Raw genomic sequence first — 26,336 nt, 5'->3', positions numbered from 1 at the left:
TGCTCATTTGAAATATGATATAAAATAAAATAAGAATGAAGATTTTTTTTCCACTTTATTTTAACCCGCAAAAATTCTATATAAATTATATTTCTATCAGCGAATACAAAAGTTACATTACTTCATTTAAAATTGAAAGGCGTCGCGTTTTAAAGTTTATTCTACCAAATCTTGTGCCACTTTTTGGCTAAACTGAAACGTTTACTCACGCATAATCTATTCGGGAATTAATGTAATATTCTCGAAATCACCGTTAGCTACGTTATTTATACTTAGACGGCGTATTTACAAACAAAATAAATAAATTCATCAGATAAGCCGTAAAATGTAGGTGGTATTGCGGACACACACACATCCATTCATATGCCGTATATAGCAGCATTGTTCGTGCGCAATCCGAAACCACAAAGTGCTGTAACGGAAGGATACAAATAACTTCTGCGGCAAGACGGTTGACTTTGGCTTTACATATACTCACTTGTGTGTAAATACATACACACGAATTTATTTATATAAATATATTCGAGTATAACATTTTGTTGGGTTGTTTATTTGTATTTTTTTTTTTTTTTTTGTATTTGTAGAGTTGCATGCCCGTGTGTCATTCGCAAAATTTGGGGTCGGCAAATGGTTTTGATTTGATTAATGAATGTTCTAATTAAACAAAAACGCGCTCACCAACTTTTGCCACACAAAAACCGAAAAACGAATGAATAAGCGAACGTATACGCTGGCAAGTGGAGCGTGCGAAGACTGTGTAGCGGCTAAGAGGAAAAAGTAGCAGAATGTGAATTTCGGAACAAATGATAATTGCGGTTAAACCTCAGTTGTACAACAGCAAAAAAGGATCCGTAAGCAGAATACACGTGGTTATTTCTTAAAGCAAATGAATTCATACAAATAGTATATATTTACGAGCATATATACATATTAACGAATGTTTTATATGGATCGAGTTTCCACAGATATTAATATACATATATGTCCGCATTGACAATAATTTCGCCCATATTTATATTTAACAGATGATTCAATGCGTCGAAGCTGTGATTAGGCCGATTATTGCAAATAATTAAGGAATAATTTAACATATTGTTTTAGTTTTGTGAAGACGTCAGCTATTATTTACTCAAAATAAATAAAGTAATATGCAGTGCATCGATGAACTTCATTCAATTTTTTGTGATGAAACTCCATTAAGGACCAATCGAGGTCGCAGAGCCCTCCCAAACGAAGTTCGTGAAGTTCGTCCAAATTCAGTTGCTGTTAAGGAAACCATTGATGCCAGAGGCATTAGTGGGACCAGCATACATTAAATATTCCATTATTGGATTTCAGACAATTTTCCAATCGTTCCGATTGATCGAGAAAATTAAACAAAAAAAAAAACAAGTAAGGAAAGCCTTAATTCGGGTGCAACCGACATTTTATACTCTCGCGATTTATAGATATAGCTTTTTTAAGATAACACACAATTTGACATATATTCGGCATAAAGTCCAATAGAATAACGAAACTTATCATATATAGTATATGAGGGCTGAGGCAATTCCTGAATCGATTTCACTATTAAGACCATCGTATTTTTCAAAAACCTATAATTAGGTATATACAGCTAGGGGAAGTTATGAACCGATTTTAACCATTTTTGGTACAGAGGCACACTATTATGAATTAAATTAATATATCTGAGAGATTTACTGGTATTTTCGGTGAAAAATTACCCTAAGGCATTGAATTCATCATATTCGATATCCAGCCATCGAAAAATTATAGTCCGATTTCAAATTTTTTTCACAAGTTACGATCTGATACTGATCACATACAATAGTTTTGTAAATCTTCATTGGTTCGTTATGTATGTATTATAAAGTGAACGAATCAGATGGAATTCAAAATTGAGTTATATGGAAAGTAGTCGTGGTTGTGAACCGATTTCACCCATTTTCTAAAAATGTCATCAGGGTGTCAAGACCTACTATATACCGAATTTCATTGAAATCGGTCGAGTAGTTCCTGAGATATGGTTTTTGACCCATAAGTGGGCGACGCCACGCCCATTTTCCATTTTGTAAAAAAAATCTGAGTACAGCTTCCTTCTGCCATTTCTTTTACAAAATTTAGTGTTTCTGAAAAGGCGGTTGATGCATTTTGAACTCATATTTTGGAAATTCCTCAATATGAGTGGCAAAAGTGCTTCTCAAATTGGATCAAACACATACAAAAGTGTTGAATCTTAATGGAGAACATTTTGAAAAACAATAAAGCATTTTCGATTGCTAATATATTCTTAGTTCTCTAAACTCGATATAAAAGGCTACCAAAAATGTTCGAGGTTTGTACGCAATAGTGCAATACTACAATACAACAATATTAGTTTTTGTTGTTTATACAGATTTATTCTATCATGTCTTATTAACTCAATAAAGCGGTGCTAAGACAATTCAAATAAAATAATTACGTTTTCATAGTATTTAAACATTATCGCACTGATTACTCGACTCCTTCACAGACTTGACGTTTTTAAGTTAATGTCGGTTGTTGTTGTTTTAGTAGTAGTTGTCACATTTACACGAAATTCATCAAGAACAACAAAGTGTCAGTAATATGTATTTGGTGTACAAATCGTTGTCTTCGTCGAACAGCCCGACCGCGCAGCACACTTTGGTCCCATCTCACTTGGATTTTATGGGTTCGTGCTCTTCGCATTGTCATTACTAAGTGTGCACGTAAATTTCGACAATTAAAATTTTTGTTTACGCACCGCGTTGGAAGTTTTCGTAAGCGTCATGCCATTTTAAACCCAAACAAGTCCGAACTCACACCGGAAAACGCCTCTTGGGAGGTTAAACCATGCGTGTGGTAGTCCGACCTTAGGAGGTGGGAGGTACACTCCAGCTTTTCTGCGCATTTTATAACGAGCCAGGTGAGTTTTTATTGTTTTTCGTTTTTTGTTTTTGGGTTTTTGGGGGACAACTTCAACACAAGCGCACACGTATTTGGGTTTGCTTGGCTCGGATAAGTTCGAAACCAACTCAAGGGTGCTTAGCTCACTCCGCCTCCCTCTCATTGTTTCAATGTGTCCATTTCATTTTCGTGCGTGCTTCATGTTGCTGTTTTGCTTTCTACGCCATTATTGTTGTTAATTTATGTTAAAACTCGAGATGGTTAATTCTGAAAAGTACCTCCGCCGGTCGAAAAGTTTTTTGCAGATAATAAAAAGAGCAATAAAATTAACATAAATGAACATTTTTCATGTAAAAGTTTACCCCATGACAGAGCGGGTGTTTCGAGGCAGTCGGCTACTACCCGTTGACAAACTTTTTGGTTTGCTAAATTGCAACAACAATTAGTGATCTCTACATTGATTTTTAATCTGTTTTTCGTGAGGTTAAACAGCTGTCATGTTTACACTAGTCCAGGTTGGAGGTGATAAACTTAGTTAGTTAAGTGATTTCTGGAATAACGGTGGCTCTTTTCGGAATTCGTTCTTGTCGTTCAGTTTATAAGTGACCAATAAGGATTCATGAAAAGTACTTTCAACACGTATGAGGATTGTTTATGAAGCACTTCAGTTACTACCAAGCATAAAAAGTTGTTTTTAAAATTCTAAAGAACAGGCTTGCCATCTCTCTTGAATTGTCCTGTTTATTTTCACACCTCTGATAAGTCTGTTTCTTTTGTTACTGTTTTTAATTTTAGTAATGGACGACAAAATGCGCCATATGAAGGAAAACAATGTGTGTTTAAAAAGCGGTATGGGTGTTCGAGTCGAGTCGTTAATCTTTCATTCACAAAATGCCAAGGAGATTTCTTACTTTTATATCTTAAGGAAACGAGGTTGCACATACAAAGGAACGGTAAATACTCACGAGTTGGCGCCTAAATTTATCAAAACACGCAACGGCAAACGCTCGTGCAAGCATCTGTAGACTCCTCTCTGAAGTAGTTGCGAAACCGAATACGTCGAAACGACGGCGGCTACGCAGCAACCGACGCGCAGTGAGTCAAAATCATTGATGCAAGGTGTAAATACTACGGCTTGCCATTACGAGAGTCTGGAAACAACGCCGCATTGTCTGTGATCCCACTCACAAGTAAACCAGAGCTTATTATACTCTCGCAACAAATGTTGCTAAAGAGAGTATTATAGTTTTGTTCACATAACGGTTGTTTGTAACACCCAAAACTAAACGAGTTAGATATAGGGTTATATATACCAAAGTGATCAGGGTGAAGAGTGGAGTTCAAATCCGAATGTCTGTCTGTCCGTCCGTCCGTCCGTCTGTGCAAGCTGTAACTTGAGTAAAAATTAAGATATCTTAATGAAACTTGGCATACTTATTTCTTGGCACCATAGGAAGGTTGCTTTCGAAAATGAGCAAAATCGGACCACTGCCACGCCCACAAAATGGCGAAAACCGAAAACACATATAGTGCTATAACTAAGCCATAAATAAAGCTATGGAAATAAAATTTGGTATGAAGGAGCGTACTATGAAGGGGTATATTTGGATGTAATTTTTTACTACTAAGTTTTTTTGTACATATCTCGCAAACCAATAGAGCTATATAAACCAAACTTTCTGCAGTCGTTTTTTTAGCCACTTCCTGATACAGTCCAAAAATGAAAGAAATCGGATCATAACCCCGCCCACCTCCCATACAAAAGTTAGGTTGAAAATTACTAAAAGTGGGTTAACTCACTAACGAAAAACGTCAGAAACCCTAAATTTCACATAAGAAATGGCAGATGGAAGCTACATTCAGATTTTTTTACAAAATGGAAAATGGGCGTGGCGTCGCCCACTTATGGGTCAAAAACCATATCTCAGGAACTACTCGACCGATTTCAATGAAACATGGTTTGTAATAGTTTCCTTACATCCCAATGATATATTGTGAAAATAGGTCAAATCGCTTCACAACCACGCCTACTTCCTATATACCAGACCTTTGAAGACAAGCTGAATCGTTTACTTTACAATATATAAAGTAAGCACTAGTGAAGATATCGGTGCAGAACTTTGCACAAATACTATGTTAATAGTGTGGCAGCCCCATTCTAAAAATCGCCGAAATCGGACCATAGGTTTTTAAGACCCCATATATCGAACACGAGGACCTCGGTGCTTCTAACCTAATGTTATGGTTTCCAACTTTCAATGGACTTTATACAATATATATGACGAATATGTGGGTCAAATTGTGTATTATATAATATAAATAAAGTTAAATAAATAAATGGGAGTATAAAATAGTTGGTTACACCCGAACTTAGCCCTTCCTTACTTGTTTTATTATATTTTTGTATATATATGGAGATATTGTATAAGAATGAAAAAAAAGATGCGAAAAGTTAAGACAAATTTATACTTGGGAAAGGACGCAATTGTTGTTATTTATATTTCTCCTAATGGTACTTAGAAATTTAAAAAATATTTATTTTTGAGCGCAATGGAAAATTTGCAACCTTCAGAAGGTTGTTAATTTGTTAATCTTGTGTTTATCTCTTTCGGTAATTAAAGACGTTCTTTTAATATGCCCGGCCAACTTGATCGAAGCGGAATTAGCGAGTTATGATTGTTCTCTGTACTATCCAAATGCAAAAGAAGGGCTCAACTCGGGAGTAACAAAACATTTTATACTTTCGAAATTTATGTATATAATTTTATTCAGATAATACACAATTTGTTCCATAATACATATTCAAAAATTCGACATAAAGTCTACCACAGTTGTCACGAGATAATAAACAAATTTGGTGTGGGATTTATGGTAAGCCGGAGGTTTCGCCACCTTGTCTCCAGATTCTCCCCAATGAGGATCAAGACTAAATATCACTATCAATATCACTATAGCCTAATTTGTGCGCTCGCACCGACAATAGAAAAAGATGGTATCGTCTTCGAAAGGCCAATTCTACTAATGTTTGGAGGAAGTGTTTGATAAATAATCCCGTCACTATGTTAAGATCGTGCTTGGCGATCTCAACGCCAAAGTGGTCAAGGATGGCATCTTTGGATAGACAGTCAGAAAATTTATCCCCCACGACAATACCTCCGACAACTGAAAGAGGTTGGTTGAAAAATGGACGATGACAACCCGAGATGAGAAGGTATTTGTAGCATTTGAGAGAACTGTTCTCCGCAAGATCTTTTAGCCGTCCACGTGCGCTAGAAGTACCGAAGAAGATGGATCTATGAACGGTATGAGATCTACGATGACATGAATGTAGTAGTTAAGCGTATAACAATTTGAATGGGAGATAGGTGTGGTTATTATCTGATTTAACCGATTTTCATAGTATATAATCACATTCCAAAGGCAATGAGTACACCAAATTTGATTGATATAACTTTAATACTTTCCGAGATATATACAAAATTAGTGGCAAGAGCCACGCCTACTTTATTAAAAAAACTTCAACAAATACAGTAGTTTTCCGATATAGCAAATATAAGCAAAACAACGAACATCAGGGATTTGTAAGTACTCGGTTTAACGAATAACATGAATAAACAAGTAAGGAAAGGCTAAATTCGGGTGCAACCGAACATTTTATACTCTCGCAATTTATTGAAGAAACTTACAAACATACAAAATTTACCCATAAATTTGGCATAAATTCGGCAACGAAAATCGTAATATATACTATATGAGGGCTGAGGTAATTCTTTCATTTTCACCAGCAGGGTACACTATATCCAAGACTATACGCTCACTTAATTTTGCTAAGATTTCTCACATATTAACCAATACATATATGCGGAATAAAGCCTACCGTATTTTTGAAAAACCTATAATTAGGTATATGGGAGCTAGGAGATGTTATGACCCAATTTTAATAATTTTTTTAACAGAACACTTTTAGAAGAAAACAATTTCCTCTGAATTACATTAAATTATCTGAGAGATTTACCCAAATTTTCGGTTAAAATTTACCCTTAGGCGCTGAGTTCAACATGTTCGATATCTGGGGCCTTGAAATGTTAAAGTCCGTTTTCGACAATTTTTTCACAAGTGAATCCAGAGATGATATGTACTATTTGTGTAAAGTTTTATTCCGCTATCTTCATTGGTTCCTTATGTATACACGATAAAGTGAAGGAATCAGATGGAATTCAAATTTGAGTTATAAGGAAAGTAGTTGTGGTTGTGAACCGATTTCGCCCATTTTTAATCCGCGTTATCAGAAAGTGTTATATACCGAATTTCATTAAAATCTGTCGAGTAGTTTCTGAGATATGGTTTTTGACCCATAAGTGGGCGATGTCACGCCCATTTTTCATTTTGTAAAAAAATCTGAGTGCATCTTCGTTCTACTATTATTTCTGTGAAGTTTAGTGTTTCTGTCGTTTTTCGTTAGTGAGTTAACCCACTTTTAGTAATTTTTAACCTAACATTTGTATGGGAGGTGGGCGTGGTTATTATCAAATTAAAAAATTCAAAAGCAATGTGTAAATTGAAGAAATGAGTACATGAAGAGGCAAAGAAGAACAATGCCAATTTCTCAAAACTTATTTTATTGATTGACTTAAGGAAGGAGCCATCATATATAATCTTCGTATTCCAACGTGGCGTACAGCTTTTAATCAAGTATTACTAATAAAAAAATATTTTGATCCCGTATAGGATAACAAAGCAATTTATTAAAGTGCAATTTACGGATATTTAACTCATTTTTATTGAAAAACATACCTCTAAGTGAGTACTCGAATTACGAAAAATGCGATGTAACGAACAGGCCTGACAATTAATGGGTTCGTTATTTCGGAAAACTACTGTATGTCCCTTTTGTGACAAGAATAACGTGTACCAAGTTTCACTTAGATATCTCAATTTTTACTCAAGTTTTCGGTGGCACGGACGGACAGATAGACATCCGGAATTCAACTCTACAAGTCAAACTCTCTCTATGTTCAAACAACCGTTAGCTGGACAAAACTTATACTCTGTTCAATTTGTTGCGAGGGTATACAAATTTTGTCTTCTTAAACTCGATTTCTTTTATTTTCTAAGTGCATCACTTTGCAAAAAATATATGGTCTAATCCCGTAATGGATTCGAATACCTGACGGTTTTTACGTGAAACTGATTCATGTTACCACACTAGTTATGTCTGCATAAGGGTAACCATCGTTAGAATATAATATTTCTCTATATTTTCTCTAAAGAACCTCTTAGGATACATTTACAGCACTTCTTTCAGCAAGCCAAAAATACTACATTGAAACATTTCTCTCCCAATGCTATATGTGGTTCCTACACATCTAAATCAAATAGTACAAAGAAGTCAAAACGTGGGGTTTACGGATCGACAAAGGCAGTTGGTGAACTGACCGAATGGAATTGTTGATGCCCAGCGGCTGTCCGAGATTGTGTGGCGAGGAATACAAAAATGCACACGTTGAACAGGGGTGCAGGCTAGCATATTTGCATGGGACAGAGCTAAGCTGACTTGCGAAGTGAAGCGTGACCAGGCGTTGAACGTGAACTGCATACGCGTTTGGAACAAACAAAAACAAAAAGCACAGTAATATATGTATTTGGTTGAGTGATGGCATTTCCAATGGATACGGCGACGAGCTCTAATAAGGAACTGTGTGTGCGCATCATTTCCGGTAGAAAGCGCCGACGTGCGTTATTTCCCCACACACTTGTATGAACGCTTTTATGTGTTTTACCTTCGCCTCTCTTCGCATTTTATGCTCTTTGCGAACACCACACTATGGCTACCTGTAATTTTTCTGCGAACTCGAGCGAATTCATCAATTTGCGGCAAATGTTAATGCGTGTAATTGCGTTTCGCCCAATCACTAGATAAAGGATTAGTAGTCGAGCGGTTTAAAGCGCACCTTGGTTGCTGCCGCTGCAAAGGTTCGCTGCGTGCGAAATCATTTAAATGCAAATTAAATTCGGCTCTCATGCGCACACACCAATTAATTCACGATTCCCACATTCACATTGTTGGTGTAATACTAGTATAGAGAAGGCTGATCATTGAGGTTAGGATATGATTAACGCAACAACTGAAGCTTAAAGTAAACCACCAATGACACCTTCCAGCCCACCGCCCCCAGCCGTGGCGTATCACTTACAGGGTGTAGCCTGAATATCAGCGAAGGGATACGCATGAGCTTGAGTGACAGCCGTGTCGTGGGGTAATGGCATGACAAATCGAAAGTCATATGTCATCTGCAGCAGACATTCAGGGCAACAACAATGGCATTCAGTCGCAGCAACAACGTCTTCGCGCGTCCAAAACAAGCAATTTATACGCATTTACGTTCGATGTCGTCGCGGCGGGCAGGTGAGAGATAGGAATGTGGCGCGCTCGTGCGCTGATAGAAGCGCGTATGCAAATGGTGGACTGGAGTGCGCGTAATTAATGTATTCCATTCTCGCCTCGCACATACCCACAAACAGATTGCACCAGAGCCCGATTGCAGTACAACATGTCGTATGAGCAACACGGGGCGTACCCGCAAGAGTGTGCGTAATTTATGAGCTGCTTTATGTGGCACAACATCACTTTCGACGCACATACCAGCAAGCAATTTGCCACAGCAAACATATGTACACGAGCCCGCTCACTGCTGCATTCGACGCTTCAGTTTCTTGCAGCATTTTTCAAAGCATTTCAGCCACAGTTACGGTTTTTATTGCAAGTGGCAGTCGCTTAATGGCAAAGTACATGTGTCTCTACGGGAATATTCGTGCTCTGTAGAAATATGTATGGGGGCGTGTGCGTTGCGGTGTCGCTTTGCATATTCTTGTACTTTATTGTGATTTGATTAATTACACATTTGAAAGGTGCTTCAGCGAAATCAACCTCGTTACCGACGCTGCCATTAGACACTTTGAATGGTAAACTTTGAAATCATAGACAGAGCATACATACAGTGAGTACGTGTGTCGTGTGCAGCGCAAGACAAACAATATGAATGGCTGGAATGGCTGGCACACAATGTGTGTGCATTATGATTGATTAGTTAGAGTAATTGTGATAATGCAAACAAATTAACCTGTGCATCGGTAAATTCATATTACAGTTGCAAATACAAAGAGGCACTCGAATTGAATAAACTCAGAAATATGATAAATTCCGCCACAACTGGTATTAGGGATTCATCTGGCAATCCGAGAACTATTCGGATTTGACATTTATGAAATATGCTACTATGAATTTCAGTAGTTTTGCCACTATACATACGTATGTACTCGTATATCACTTTTAAAGAGGGAGACTCTTTTTTTCTTGAAAAATATGAAGCCACTTGCTTACATAACTTGAGATATTTTGACGAAACTTGGTACACATGTTCTTTGGGACCGTGAGAGAGTTGCTTTCGAAAATGGGCAAAATCGGACCATTGCCACGCCCACAAAATGGCGAAAACCGATAACATATAAAGTGTCATAACTAAACCATAAATAGAGTTATAAAATTTGGTTCAAAGGATCGTCCTAGTAAGGACGATATTTGGATGAATTTTGTTGGGAGAAATGGACGTATCCCCTCTCCCAAATAGGTTTTGTGTATATATCTCGCACACCAATACTGCTATATAAACCAAACGTTTTGCAGTCGGTTCCTTAGGTACCCTAACATACACCATGAAATCGGATGAAAACCACTCCCACCTCCCATACAAAAGTTAGGTTGAAAATGACTAAAAGTGCGTTAACTCACTAGCGAAAAACGTCAGAAACACTAAATTTTACAGAAGAAATAGCTGAAAGAAGATGTACTCAGATTTTTTTACAAAAAAAATGTGAGTGGCATCGCCAACGTATGGGTCAAAAACCATATCTCAGGAACTACTCGACATTTTTTCAATGAAATTCGGAATATAATATTCTCTTGACACCATGATGACACGTGTGGAAAATGGATGAAATCGGTTCACAACCACGACAACTTCCCATATAACTCAATTTTGAATTTCATCTTATTCCTTCACTTTATAATATATACATAAGGAACCTATGAAGATAGCGAAATAAAACTCTGCATAAATACTGTAAATGATATGTGGCATCACTTGTGGAAAATTGTCGAAGTCGGACTACAACTTTTCAATGCCCCGGATTTCGAATACGAGGAACTCAGTGCCATATGGTAGTTTTTCACATCTCAATATAATTCAGAGGAAATATTTTCCTTAGAATAGTGTGTGTTAAAATCGGGTCATAACTTCCCCTAGCTCTCATATAGCTAATTATAGGATTTTCAAAAATACGATGGGGCTTAATAGCTTATAAATCGGTTAATATGTGAAATATCTTAGCCAAATTAAGTGAGCATATAATCTTAGATATAATGCATGTTTCACCATTTGACTTAATTTTTCTTTAAATGATCTCGCTTTGCCATTTAAATATTATTTAAATATTGTCATATGTAACTATAGTTGATTTCCAATATTTTTTTTCCATTTTGACAAATTAATACAATTTTTTGTTTACATAAATATGCTTTTATTCTTTCTAACATTAATGCCTTTTAACTTTTTGTGTGCCAATTTTGAATAATGGTGAAAACTAGAAAGCTTAAGTTCAATGTTAAATAAAATTTAAAATTAAAATTAAATAGAAATTAATTTTCTCATTCCAACTTCCTGACATATGTATGTATATAATTATTAGTTGTGATTGACGAATAAGCACAAAGTAGTTCCCTCTTTCACTATTATTCTATTACTAATAGGCAGTTTAAAACTTAGAGAAAGTATTAATTTCATCATTGTCACGCAATTATCAAAAGCAAGAATATAATAATCCTCTTTGTAATTCGTGCAGCAATAACTACTCCGAAGTTGATCTAAATAAATGTATATATTCTGTATACATGTATGTGCCTATAAATAAATGCCCACTTCTGCGAATTATTGAGTTTGAAATGCGAGGCAGTGTGGACTATGTGTCTGTATAAGGCGATATTAACAGCAGTCATTATAGGAGTGTAAAGCACAGACCCCACTGTTGCTGTTACAAAACAGTGACGGTGCAACTTTTCTTCGTTCGTTAAGCGTTACGAACTATCCTTCGGTGCGCTTCTACACGCGCAAATGTGCAACTTTGCTGAAAAAGTTTCCAATACAACCATCGGCACTTATTTCAAACAATTAACTCAATATTGCAACAACTTTCTTCGTTCAATAGTCAAGTTGTCAGGTTCCTCTCCGCACTATACCTTCTCAGTCGTGAACGGCATGACTTCTAAACAAAATCAGAAAACCAGCCAGTAAACTGTCTAGCAGCAGTCATACCCTTGTTAGGCGAATTTATCTCAAGCACTCCTGTGTGCTGCGTGGAATGGCAAAGTAAATAGAACTTAACGAAGAGCCGAAGGGCACACTCTAACACCGAAAGAGTATTCATTACTGTAGTTCAGTAGTTAGTACCTTCCGACTTGGAGGCAACGCGTCAATTGTTGCCACTTGTAATCTACCTCCGAGCAAATGCGTGACAGAAAAAGTTTCGGCGACACTCTCGTTGGACAGCGCGCGAAATAAATAAACACATAAAACTCCATTGAACTTTGAATTCAACTGAATTCAACACAACTGGACTCGCCAAAGGCATATTATTGAGAAAGTACAATCTATTGACGTCTTAAATGCGAATGCTTATGTGCCCCTACATACGTCAGACAATTTGGCACTCAGAAAAATACGAGGCTCGGCAGTAAATTCAGTTATTCTCAGCAGTATGCTCATGTCGAGTAGCCTCACAACTTCGCGGCGGGGTAATAGAAATGTTGCATGTCTGTGCAGCCACGCCTACCCTCGGCGCTTTGTCGTCAGTCGATATTTGGTACTTTTACTTTCGCATAGCTGTTCGAGCGGCGATTTGCGTGCGCATATCGTTAACCAACATCGGAGAGGTCACTGTTTTCAACAACATCGCATTAGAGAGTGCGCAGCACCCCCTGCCTACACCTGAAAACAAACAACCAAGAATAGAACTTATTGTTTGCCTTAGGAATTTACCCGGCAAGTTGGTCTTTTGCAGCACACCACCATTGCCGCCAGTTATCCTCGTTGTTCGGTGCTTCGCGCCACATTTGTTCATCCTGCATTTTATTTGGATTTCAGTTTTAGTGTTGCTTTTATTATGATAGTTTACTCATAATTCCCATTTATGTATGTTTCTAACTATAACGACATCCAGGTATGGCTCGAGGGGTACTTGATAAAACCCATACTGCATAATTTTGTCAATACCCATGGAATATTATATCACTTCAGGTGGAGGGTGGTGCTCAGCCGAGAGATTAATAGTGGTTTAGGTGTACACGTGTGAATGTTAAAGAAAACGAAAGAGGAAACGAAAATCAATGTAAGACAAAGGTTGATAGCGATACAAAGTAAAGCTTTATAGTTTTATAAAGTAAGCGGAACTCAGACGCTACGCAGGTATGAAGGAAAAGTGTGATCCCGTTATGGGATTATATATACAAATAATAGATAAAACATATTAAACAAAAAAGTTAGATTAAGTACGGAGGATACGTAGAAATGAATTCTTCTAATCGATCTTAACTAAATATGTGACGACCTTCTTAAACATCTTTTAACATCTTATTATTCCAGATCGGTCGGTTGCAGAGAGAGATCATCTATCTATAACTTAAGGTTTAATAAAATACAAACTACTATCTCTCCCAACTAGATTTGAAATTGACTTGGATTACAGTAAAATTGTTTAGAAAAAAACAGTCGAGTAACAATAATAATACACGCATATTCGCCCCATCTTCGCCCACATTGGTTTTTATTTGTGTATGCAAATATTATCTAAATACTTAGAAGTTTGACGGTGATTGATTTTTGTGTGCCCTAGTGATGAGCGATATTTCACTACCGGTGATTTTTTCACTGTGATTGAAAAATCGCTTATAGCAACAGCGATCAATTTTTGTAAATATCAGTGATTTAAAATCGCTATTGCAGTTAAGTAATTTGAGTTCGATCACAGTAGCTATAGAGAAGTTCAGTGCATTTGTGCGATCACAGTACATATAGGTGTTCAGTAATTCTAATTCGATCACTGTAGCAAAAGCAGTTCAGTGATTCTAATTCGATCACTGTAGCAATAGCAAAGAATGTATAATTATAAATTCTTTGATCACTGTTTAGTAACAATATCAGTTCGAAAGTAGCAATCACTGTTCAGTACCAGTATCAGTTCGAAAGGAGCAATCACTGTTTAGTAACAATATCAGTTCGAAAGTAGCAATCACTTTTCGGTGGTCACAGTAGAAATTTTAGTTGTGATTTCGATAATTTTGGATACGGTGATTACAAAAGCAGTTAAATGTACCCAAAATGTATTAATTAGTTAATAGTGATTACAAAAGCAAGTAAATTTTGGATATTGTTAAAATTAATAAAAATGTTTATGTAAAAAATGGAGCACAATTCGTTTTTTTTTGTTGTGATCGCAATAGCAATAAAAAATCACAGTGATTTAAAAGTAGCAATCACTGAAATCACAGTGATTCAAAAATAGCAATATCGCTCATCACTAGTGTGCCCTAAGTTGCAAGCCAGATTTAATTATGTGAGAGAGAAGGCATAAATGTGAAAATAGTTTCGAAAAAAGTAAAAAAAAAATTGTTGGTAAAACGAGGGAAAATAGGTCACGGAATACTTAAAAAGTGTGCAGCCTTCATATGAACCAACGTTTCGATTCCTACTGCATTATTCCTTTTTAAGTATGTCCTTCTCCACGATTTACCCACAGTTGACGACATTTCCATTCCCTTTTGCTTGTGTGCGACTCCTTTGTCGTCGATAAATTTTGCACAACTTTCCGCCTCTTTGCATTTTCCATGGAAATGAAATGGAAAATTTTGAAAATTTCCTGCGCCAAGTAAGAAAGTTGCAGCAACTTTCGCATTGCCTATTCGCTCCCCTCATTTGTCAAACCCACAGTTTTCCCACATCACAGACTTTGATCGCAGGGAGCAAGCAGCAAGAAACCCAGGCAAATCGACAAATTGAAGTTCAGCCATTGTGTTGAAATGTCTTGAAAGTGGGGGGGTGGGGTTTGGCGATGGGAATGAGCCGCATGAAAGGGATGTAGGCGGAGATGCCAACTGATGATATAGCATAAAATATGACGCGTGGTATGAACAACTCAACTAAATCCGGATATAACTCAGCTGGATGAGTGCATCTTGCTGAGTGGCACATAATGAGAGAAAATAGTTCAAAGAAAAGCAAGCGGCAAATGAAAAGTAAAACCATGAAGTTATTGCAGCCAGCGGAAATTGTTAGCTGAATAAATTCGCGAGTTTGAAAGGAACCAAAATTTAAAAAATAGAAATAAAAATAAAATGTGACATATTTTTTTTTTGTATTTTGTCTTAAAATACACAAATATCTCAAGCCTTCACTTATTATGCGCCCATGTTTCTACAATTATATCTGCATGAGCTTCAAATAAATTGGTATACAAAATCGAATTTTTGGTCAAAATCAATATCTCGGAAGCTTATCGACCAATTTACACAAATACTGTATTTGAGCTGTGGTATCACTTGTGGAAAAATTTTCGAGATTATATCGAACATGAAGGACTAGCATTTCTCTGTACCAAAAATAGTAAAATTCGGGTAGTAACTTCCCGAAACTCCCATATACATATACATATATGAGTGTTTAAGCATGGATACGAAAATTAGTGAGTATGATCCAAGAATTACCCCATCCCTCTTATTCTGTATCTAATGATTTCGTTACTCTATCGGACTTTATAACAATTATATGGGTTGAATTGTATGCTTTCTTAATAACATAAAAATAATAAATAGCTTGAGTATAAAATGTTCGATAACACCCAAACTTAGCCCTTCCTTACTTCTTTCTACATAAGTTGTTGTCACTACAAGACTATAAAATTTAAATATTTTTTTTAATATTTGGAGTCTTTAAATTATATAATCCTATATACATATAATTCCTCACTCCTAGAATTCATCGCATGTGTGAGTGTAGTTAACTACCCTCGTCATATTTGTTTGCCTACTTACTGGCGCAGCCGTTGCTGATTTATTAAAATTTTAATAATTTTGCCACCGTCAGCGATTTCGCGAGGAGTGTACACCTACAGCGCCATGTAAGCGCCAAATACACAAACTCATGTGATACAACCATATATGCACACATGTGCATGTTGTAGCCACAGAAATTCAAAAGAAATGTGTATTCTACACAATAACAATAAAAGAAATGGCAATAGTAGCAATAAAAACGCTGTGTCGAGTGCGTATGTGTGTGTGAGTGTGCGAATACAGCAATAATAGAAGAAATCACAAAATAAAATGCCACAATTGGTGGCTGCCGCAGCTGGCAAATAAGGTACGTCCACTGATTGACTAAAGAGCTGGTGTTCATTCTCTGCGCCACCAAGGGAAACGAGAAGCCCACGGTGGAGCTCCAGCTCCGACTGCGTCACATGCGAATCGACGAGGAAACAATACATGGGGGCGGTGTGTGTGTGTGTGCCGAAGTATGAATGCGAAAGTGTTTGTGAATGCGTCTGTGTGACGTGGCGTGTGTGGCATTCAACCGCAGTGCGGAAGCAGGGGTAATTGCTCTGTTGTGTATTACGAAGTAAGAAAGCGAAACAAAACATGACAACAACTTGCTAAACAACAATGAATAAAATCAAATCGAAATAGCAGAGCATCGCATTAGCAGGTTGGAGGGAATTCAATCGCAACGCCATCGAAAGAATTGAATCGAATAAGGCATCTGCTGCAATGGCAAAGCGGCTTCGCTGGAGAATGGGACATGACTCAAGGAATATAACGCAAAGTCGAGTGTAGGGAATTGACTGAATTGATTTGCTTTGGTTTGGATTGGATTGAAATCAAATGGAAAGAAAATAAGTCATTTCCTCTGCCCCACTACCGCCGAGTGCGCGTGCTTGCGTGTGGGTATGTAAATATTTCATTCCGATATACCTTTGTGTATATGTATGGACGCCTGCATCATCGTATCGATTTTCACTTCTTTCTTATCTTACTTCACTGTATTCTTTCTCTTGGAATTGCGTGAATAGCAACAATGACAAGGAATTGTCAGCGCAACCTAACTGAATGACTGACTGACATTTCATGCGCTGTCGACGTCTCACTCATCGCCATCTGCTCACGCACGAGTGTGTGGGTGTGTGTGTGCGGTTTGTGGGTAAAAGCAGCGAGACAAGAAGCGCAAATGCAAAGTTCCTTAAGTGCTATACTGCCTGAAGAGGCAGAGTTGGGAGCAAATTATTATTGCAACCTGGAGGGAGTTGAGCTAAACCTTGATTTCGGTATTTGGCTATGATTGTTTCGGAATTTGCGGTGTTTTGTGCAGCCAGAAGGCACTTACCCAAACATATATATGGAAACGCTTTTGTACTCAGAAAAAAATTGCTTTCATATTTTATTAAAACATTTTACTATTTATTGCTGGTATTTATTTCTGTCCTCATATCCATTAAGTTTTCTCAATAACTACTAAAATTGAGTTTCAAGAATTAATATATTTGCACACTCATTCATACATATGAATGTATATGTATATGTTGTGTTCGTATAAACTTGGTTAACAAGGTTTTAATGCATGTAATTTTTACTTTTTCTCAAAATTTTGAGAAAGAAACGAATGTGGTATTTACGAAGACAAACATGGTCCAAGCGCATTTCGCAATAAAAATAATTTTCACCATTCACACATAAATATATGGTACAAATACATATGTATGTAGAAGCAATTCGTGTTGAATGCTGCATACGCTTCATGGGGCCCAGCAAACACTTCACAATTACGAGCACCGCATCCCATCCCACGGGCCTGCCGGGTAGTTAAATAATGTGGCGAGAATTGAGATTCTTGTCGGTGTTGTTGTTGTTGTTTACGCAATATCAATCCAATGGCAGAAACAACAACACACCAAGAGGGAGTTGTTATTCTATGAAATTGCAAACAATCGAATCGTGTGAAAGTCAACTGCGAAACTCAAAACAAATGAAAGTTGAAAACAAAGCGAAAGCAACGACGGAGATAAAAGCACAGCAGGCAAAGCGGAAAGCAAGTCAAGCGATGTAGAAATAAAACTTAAAACGCAGCTAAAAGACAAATAAATTGAACTAATAGAGACGTTAACAACGGAGCCGTATGCTCGCACATGTGCGTATCGGTGTGTGCTACTTAAATTTGCGATTTATTTTCCTTTCCTCCCACTGGGAGCAGTGCATAGACACAAGTTTAGCTACTGTGCATCCCTGCTCCGCCTCCCACCATTGTACGTCTACTTTTTGTGCCGAAAGAAAAACAAAGCGTTTCCTACTTGCTGATTGGGAGAGATTCCTCGCCTGATTGACTGCCATTGCCGTAGCACTTGAGATTGATTCAGCCGAAAATAGTTGGTGGGAGGTGATGCTGATGGCAGCGGATGTCGTAATCTCTGAAGGATATGTGATTCATACTCACCTTCATAAGTACTTTCGCACACGAGCCCACACTCTCATGTGCAAATGTGAGCTCACGATTGATACTGAAGGGATCGATGCGGTGCACGCATGGGAATTATCGAGAGGAAAATTCTAAGCAACTTCTTTAAAGTTAATCAGTGGCAATAATCGACATATCGACGTGCAATATTGGCTTATAACGTATACGCAATACAATATAATAATAATAATATATAGAGACTTCAATCGGGTTTTGGTTAAAGTAGATACTTAAGTACATATACAAATGTTTGGTAAATATATAAAATATTTGTTTACGCTTAGAAGAAAAACATAAAATATAAATTTTTATATAAGAGTAACTATTCTCTGAATTTCGGAATATGGCAATGGACAAGCTTAATTTATGAATGGTGCTTAAACAAGGACCCGAAGCAACAATCCTTCAAAAGTAATCCAGTGACGCAGTGCTATTTATGTTATATTATAATATTACCGTTTTTAAGTAGGTATAGAATTTAAATTTACTAACGATAATGTTTTTCTTCAATTATATTGGGAAAAGGCATCAGCTGCATTCCCGTCCTGCGTTTCGTAGAATCTGGCTTGCTTTGTAATGAAAATGCAAGAAGTGCCTTCTAACTATGATTCAACAAAAACGACATTTGAGCGATTAAAACATAGGCCTAGATGAAGGAAAGTAGTATATGTGCAAATTTCAAAGTATAACGACGCAAAGCACATGTCAAAGTTACAGAAAATGTTACTCAACGAAAATTATAATATATATAATATCAATGCCTTGGCATGGCCATCATTCTGTTCTGACTTTAATACACTAGAACATCTCTGGAGAGACGTTAAAGAGCCGTCACTGGCAAAAAATATTTCTATTTTGACAAATAAGTTAAGGAAATTTGGAAACGCTATCAGTTCTGCTCTATTATCTGACTTAGCTTTTGTAAAAAGTAACTTCAGAAATATCAAATTGCCACAGGTGAAAGGATTATCCCTAAATTAAGACCAAACCTTTGATCTGTAAAGAAAATATATCTTTAAAGAAAATGAGCGAAAGAAAAAGCCTATTTATAACATACTAAGTAATAATTATAACTCAGCTGGTTGCGCCGGTAATTCAACGACCTACAAAAAGAATTAGAGTCTGGACTGTTATAAAATTTCGAAAATTATCCTCTGCTCTCCTAAGGAAGTGACATTACATTCTGGATTACAAACTATCTGAACGTTCTGATGTAAATATAGCTGTCATAGATTGGCTAAGCGTTATAGAGCCAAAGCCAATAGAACGCACTTTCTTGTAATTCACACAGGCAAACAGCAATCATAGTCTAAGCCTGTGCTAAAATGTCCTCTTAATCATGCGCAATAGTGTTCACCGTTTTCTTAGGTGGAGAAATACTCAAATCTGCACAAACAATAAACTCTTTCGACAATAAATCTTACAAAAACACCCCTTCTAATAGGCAGATATAAAATTTTCGAAATAAAGATCTAAAAATTACAATCATTTTGGAATTATGCTTCATAGTTTTTGAAGAGATAGTTATAGTAAACCATAGAACCGCGAAGATAATTAGATGCATTTATAACGACACTAAACATTAAAGAGAATATATTCTTACGAGTTATACCAAACTGTATTTGTAATTCATTTTCTGAAGACACTATTAATCTATGTTTCCCTCCAAAATTTCTCACAGGCACTCTTTCCACTACTTCTAAATTTCGATGGACCCACGAACGACATTCATCAATGCCGAGTGACAAAAGCAGAGCAAATGTGGCACGACTTCATTGACGCTACTAAATTACTGATTTTTTGCGCTTTGCAGACAACTAATGATTTTAGCAACAGCGATGGCAAACGCTGCTGTCACGAATGCGGTTGATTGTGCCTGCGCGATGCCAACTTGCTGTTTTTCGCAGACGTTTTCTTCCGAGCGCTGGCGCTGAAGCGATTACCGCCATTGCTACTTATGCCAGCTTGCAGCTGCCGACGCAGCCAATGATGATGCCAGGTTTTTCAGTCCACACCGCGTGCCATTCACTTCCAACGGCTGGCATTTTTCGAAATGCAATTCATTGCTTCTTTGATTTTTTCGAGGAAACCTTCTTTCACTTTTTGTTGCGTGGCTGCTGATGTTTCACTACTGCTGCGTCTTGACATCGCTTTCTTTATCTGTAGATTTTTTCAGCCACTTTTCATCCTTCATTCTTATCATTATCGCAAAGACTTCTCTCTGCGGGCGAAATGTTTCTTCATTTGTTTCGTTTTGTTTGCTTCTGTACTTTATTTTTGTGCAAAGAACCAAGTACTTGTTTCTCTTTTTGGTTTTAGTTACACATTTGCTCTGCTAGTCGTCTTCCATCATTGTACTTTTATTGTTCACTTTTTGCACGAAGATAGTTTAAATTTTTTAAGTTGGTTTCTTAAAATGTCCCTTCGTTTCAAAAGAACGTCAATATTTCAATAATTGCACAATCAAAGAAAAAGCTTTCTCTTTGGTATCATAGAATCTGAATTTGATTTTGTAAATCATAGGTATCTGCATAAATTACAAAATAAAATAATAGCTTGATATCTCGGTTAAAGAGTCCATGAAATGATTGGACCTAAATTAATGGATTTTTGATGGAAGCTATATGGAACAAATATTGTTTCAAATTAGAATGCAGTAGAGCAAGTGGCTCAAGACGAATTAACTTAATGAAGTCTATTTCCAATTTATTGTGTGTTATATTGTCCACAACCCTAAACTTCGGAAGCCAAGAATTATATCACAATATATTTTTTGGAATATTACAATTGTACCTAGTATACAATGATTAAATACTAACAACAATTCAAATCTAATAAGTTAAAAAATAATAATTAAAAGCTAAATGCTAGAGAAGTTCTTTTTCCTGATAAGACTTTTTAATTTCTTTACTATCACATGAGTGGTGTAAATTTTTTATCTTTACTTTTACTGGCCTGTTTTGTTTGCTGTCGTAGCTAAACCAAGGTATATTTTCATTTGACAAATCAAATTCATTTCGATGGTCAGCAGCATCAAATGTATTTAGTTTGTAGGCACCGTTACTCAAAAGCTTTATTAAAATTTTTTTTTTGTTAGAGCGGTAATATCCGAATGTAATTTATTGAAATCTTTAGCATCGTTTATTATATTATAATTGGTGTTGGTCGGTGAGTTTTGGTATCATTAATGGCCGCATTTTTTTTTATTTTTATTTTTCAAAGGGCTATTAATTGTTGGGGAACTATCAGCTTTACGTTTTTTTGAAGAGCGCTTCTATGCGAGTATCCACTCAGTTTCGTATACTTCATCAACACTTACATTTGATGGTTTTGGTGCTGTACTAGCAGGCTAGCTTTTACTGGCTTTCAGTTCTTCGTTTTCTTTTTTGAGTGCTATACTGTCTTTGTGTAATTGATTACACATCGCTTCTAAAGTTTTTAGCCTTTCATTTACAAGAGAGTTAGCCTTTTGTAATTCTTTAATTTTATTTATTCTAAACGAGCTTAGACTGTTTCTCGGCGTGGCCTCATGTTGAGGTTCAGCCATTTTTTGTTTTTAGCGATACTGTAGCGTTACTGGGTATTAGCAACCTGTCGTTTGATCGGTAATGCAGTTGGGAATAAAACTTTTTATTCTGCATTTATTAAACCTGTAAGACAGCTTTGAGTAATTTTGTTTTATTTTTTATCAGATTCTGCAAACCACAAAAGTAAAAAAAAGATATACTCAATTTGCGTCAGTACTCTGTGTCTTTCTTTAATGCACAAAAATCCGGTATCGCATTCAGTTTAACAATGAAAATATATTAAGTGGATTTAAGTAAACTTAACATTTTAACACAGAAAGAACTACCTGAACTGTACTTACTAAATTTTGTTTACAAGTGAGATTAAGTGCACAATTGTACTAAAATAAAGTTTATACATATTAAGCTTATTTTTTGGAAATATGCGAGAATTTAAGAGATTTTAGAATTATTCAATCACTTCTTCTACTATTATCAATTGAATGGAAGTATACACCAAAAAATCCGAACTGATTATTTAATTTGGTAAATCCAATCCAATATGTACAATTCTTTAGTATATTTGCTTAAGTTAATAGCCCATATTCGATCTTTGCCATTGCAACACAGCGCACAATACCATTGAAGCCGGATGACACGATTCATCCGCTTTTCCAGCACTTTAGCAGCGGTTGAGCATTACTACTGTTACCGTACTACGACCAGCTGTACTTGGTTGCACACACAGTCGCACATGTGGCAAGGCAATCAAACACTGCGCACATAAGTACAGGTTCATGTCTCTGTCGTCTTAAGAGCGACACATTTAATTCCAATTCAAGCTAAGCTGAATGCCGCTCAACGTTAGGAGCTCAGCCGCCTGCTTGAAGGCTAACTAGGCGAGGCAGTCCCTGCCACATTTCAGCCAGAGCTCGTCAGCGTCTTGCCTAAATGCCTGACAACGGAATTCATGTGTGAAGTGGCCGGTTTTGCGCTAGAAGATTTCGAAAATTGCTCACTTGTGACAAATGGATTGGCCCGACACGAGCAACATCCGTTCGCCAGTGTTGAACAAAGCGGCATTGGCTTTCCATTTCAATTTCCATCAATTTTTATTTGTTCGCTGCAGCACACATGCTAGTTCACGTTTTTTTTACGTGGCATGAGGTTGGAATTAGGGAAAAAAAATTGTTTAAGTGCAGACATTGGAGCACACACATATGTATGTACACATTCGCATGTGTTTTATCTATATCGTGGGCTGCCAAAGTGATTTTTATTAATAGATAGTTTTCAAAAAATATTTTGAAATATTATTCCAATCTATAATTAATTCGCTTTTAAGAGCTCCATTTAACGGGTAATTTAAAGATTATTTATGCAAAATATGGAACCAAAAAAAAAATGTATATAATTAAGGATTCTTAACTCGCAGACAATTTATATAATTATATCCATAATGACCGTTTGGAAAATTAATTGTATATTCCGCAAAACAGGGGGGCATGAAACATTTAGCACTCAAATATACTTAAGGACCGGTTATATGTGTGATTCTTGAACAATTTTGCAAATTGCGAATGCATCTCGTGAGATATTCAGATGAAAGACCATGCTTGTATATTTATATACGTAAACGCTTTTATAACGGCATTGGAATTACAGATACAACTGTCAAAGCCCATTCCACTTTTGAAAGTTTCCTAATTTGTGTTTCAAATTGTTGAGTAATTCATCTATGATTTTCTTAAAAAAAATATATTTGAGATACTCTTCCCTATTTATATACATTTTTGGAATTGTATATCAGACAGAGCCTTTGGTGTCCTTAATGCCTTCTCATATGTGTAAACTTAAACTGCTATCTCAATTTCAAGAACTAAACTGAAAAGTAAAAGAAAACACAGCCTTAACTAGGTGACGATGAGCAGCCCAACTAATTGTGAGCTCAACTGCTTTACAAACTTTATATTTCACAAAAAAACGAGAACATAAACAACTGCATGGCGAACGTGCCAGCACACACACAACTCTCAACTCAACACACTTAGACCTAGCATAAATACAAACATTCATAGAATTTCAAAAATTTACAAGAGAGTGACGAAAATTAATTGCAGTTTCCCTACTGCTGGTAAGCTACTTTGCGGCAGCTTTCACCCGTCAGTTTATTTATAAAGAGCAGCTTCCAACTGGCTGCTCCGTTTGCACCTCCGCCGCCACCTTTCAACCACATTTATGTAGTTTTTCTAATGCCTGCGCTTGAGTAAATTCCATAAAGTGTTGCCAGCGCACATACTCGACACATGCCTTATCGGTACGAGCCAGGTCGACTAGTTAACCAGAGACCGGATGACCACACACACACACAGACGAGACAACACATAAGCAAGAAAGGATAACAGTCGTTGAAGTAGTAGCAGCGATGGAAGAGCTCATTGCTGTAGCAATATTAAATGATTTAAGTGGCAAGCGCGAAGAGCTGTGACGGCAACTACACTCTTATCAAGCTTTGTAACAAATTCGCCACTGATTGCAAACAGTCGAAGGCACACACCCCCATACTCAAGAGCTGCCTTTGGAAATGATGACCATCGCTAATGATATTCCTAACGGTAATAAAATTTAAATAACAATTTAAAGTTTAACTATTAATCAAATATAGTAGACATATTAACCTTGACCATAGGTTCACTGACAATCAGAGAAACCTGAAAGCAATCATTCCTCGTCCATTTTTTTGCTAATTGTCGTCAGTAATATGCGTAAACTCTTTGCGTTTAAGGGCTAGTCGCATGTGACCTTCAGCAAATGTATATACCTTCAACTCACTAAACGGCAGTAATTGCTGCTAGAACTAGTTTATTAATCCCTTGAAAGAACCGAAGTAAAATGAAAAGCTGAGATAATGTTTGGCACGGTGCACTCCTCAACGGTCTACACCCCCCGGCGCACAGTTCCAGACGATAAATGTTGCCGCTTCGTTTGAAATGTGGCAAACGACGAATTCTTACAACCAAAAACAAGTTAAAGACGCCGCATGTTGACAAAGAGTGTACCCTCAGTTGCGAGTACATCAATTGTTGTGGGTGGATTGAAAACTTGAGAACAGGTGCGGAAGTGGAAACTCCATCGCAGGCAAATGCTGCGATGTTGCGAGAAATGCTGGCATTTGGCAAACAAATTAAAAGTAAATTATGGTGTTATTACCGTTGACGCCCACACTAGCACAGCGAGGCGAAATTAAAGCGCTAAAACAATGCAGTCAACAATAAGCGTAATGTAATTATGGTTTTTATAGTCCTCGAGTCCTTATTTGATTGCAGAGTTGGCTTGAAATGATGTACTAACCTTGTTGGAATTTCTTATAACGACCATGTGCGTTTGTTTAACTGCATAAATACTTAAGACATTTATATACTGTAGAACTCCGTAGCAATTTGCGCATTCGTCGACTGCTTGCAGTGTCAGTTGGAAATTACGAAAGTCATAGTGAATGTGAATGGAACCGTTGACTATCCAATTACGTTCCCACTATTTGGCGAGTCTTGTTTTGCTATATTAATTTCGTTCGATTCGAAGACTGCTAGTCCATTACTTTAAAACAATATCGATTCCCTATGAAATACTCATAATGGTTTAAAAAACAAAAAATAAAATAAAATACAGTGGAACTTCCATAACTCGAACTTCTATAACTCGAAGATCTCCATAATTCGAACTCTTGAAAAGGGTAATAGAAGTCAAATTTCATACAAATATCCTTCCATAAATCAAACTTTTCTACCGGGGCATAATACAAAATTTAAAATTCCACTATCGAGGCAGAATTTTAAAATATCATATGGAGACGAACAAAAATATGAATTCCACTTATGGATTGCATAAATCATGTAACAAAGGCTTGGGTTACAGACGTCAAGAGCCGGACAATTGCAAACTGCAACAAACAAAATTACAGAATACGTGTTTTAACGTATATACATAAAACTTTATGCGAAATAAATAAATAAAACTGTGTATAAATCTATATTTTACAGCTTTTTGAAAAATTTTATGTTTTGATGAAAATTCTATAACTCGAAGTCTCTCTAACTTGAATTTTTTTGTGGATTATGGTGATTCGAGTTAGAGAAGTTCCACAGTATATACATACAAATGATTCTAGGCACCTCAGATTGCCATCGCATCCCCATTTTTCACACCAATAAAAATGCAGATATATTTACATAATCGTTTTCTATGTAGTGGACTGTGTATTAAAGAGTCATTAGCCGTCTTAACAGTTTGACCTTAACAGGAAGCAAATTTACAA

General features: G+C 36.7%; 1 protein-coding gene across 19 annotated transcripts in view; it reads right to left on the bottom strand.

Annotated features, from left to right (window-relative positions):
• The window catches only part of Rbp6_3 (RNA-binding protein Musashi homolog Rbp6), a 436,335-nt gene that overhangs the window by 169,865 nt on the left and 240,134 nt on the right, over positions 1-26,336 (bottom strand). The window lies entirely within an intron of this gene.

Source organism: Zeugodacus cucurbitae, chromosome 4, assembly GCF_028554725.1.
Source record: "Zeugodacus cucurbitae isolate PBARC_wt_2022May chromosome 4, idZeuCucr1.2, whole genome shotgun sequence".
NCBI lineage: Eukaryota > Metazoa > Arthropoda > Insecta > Diptera > Tephritidae > Zeugodacus > Zeugodacus cucurbitae.
Note: the sequence above shows the minus strand (reverse complement) of the source record. Positions and strands in the feature narration are given on the sequence as shown.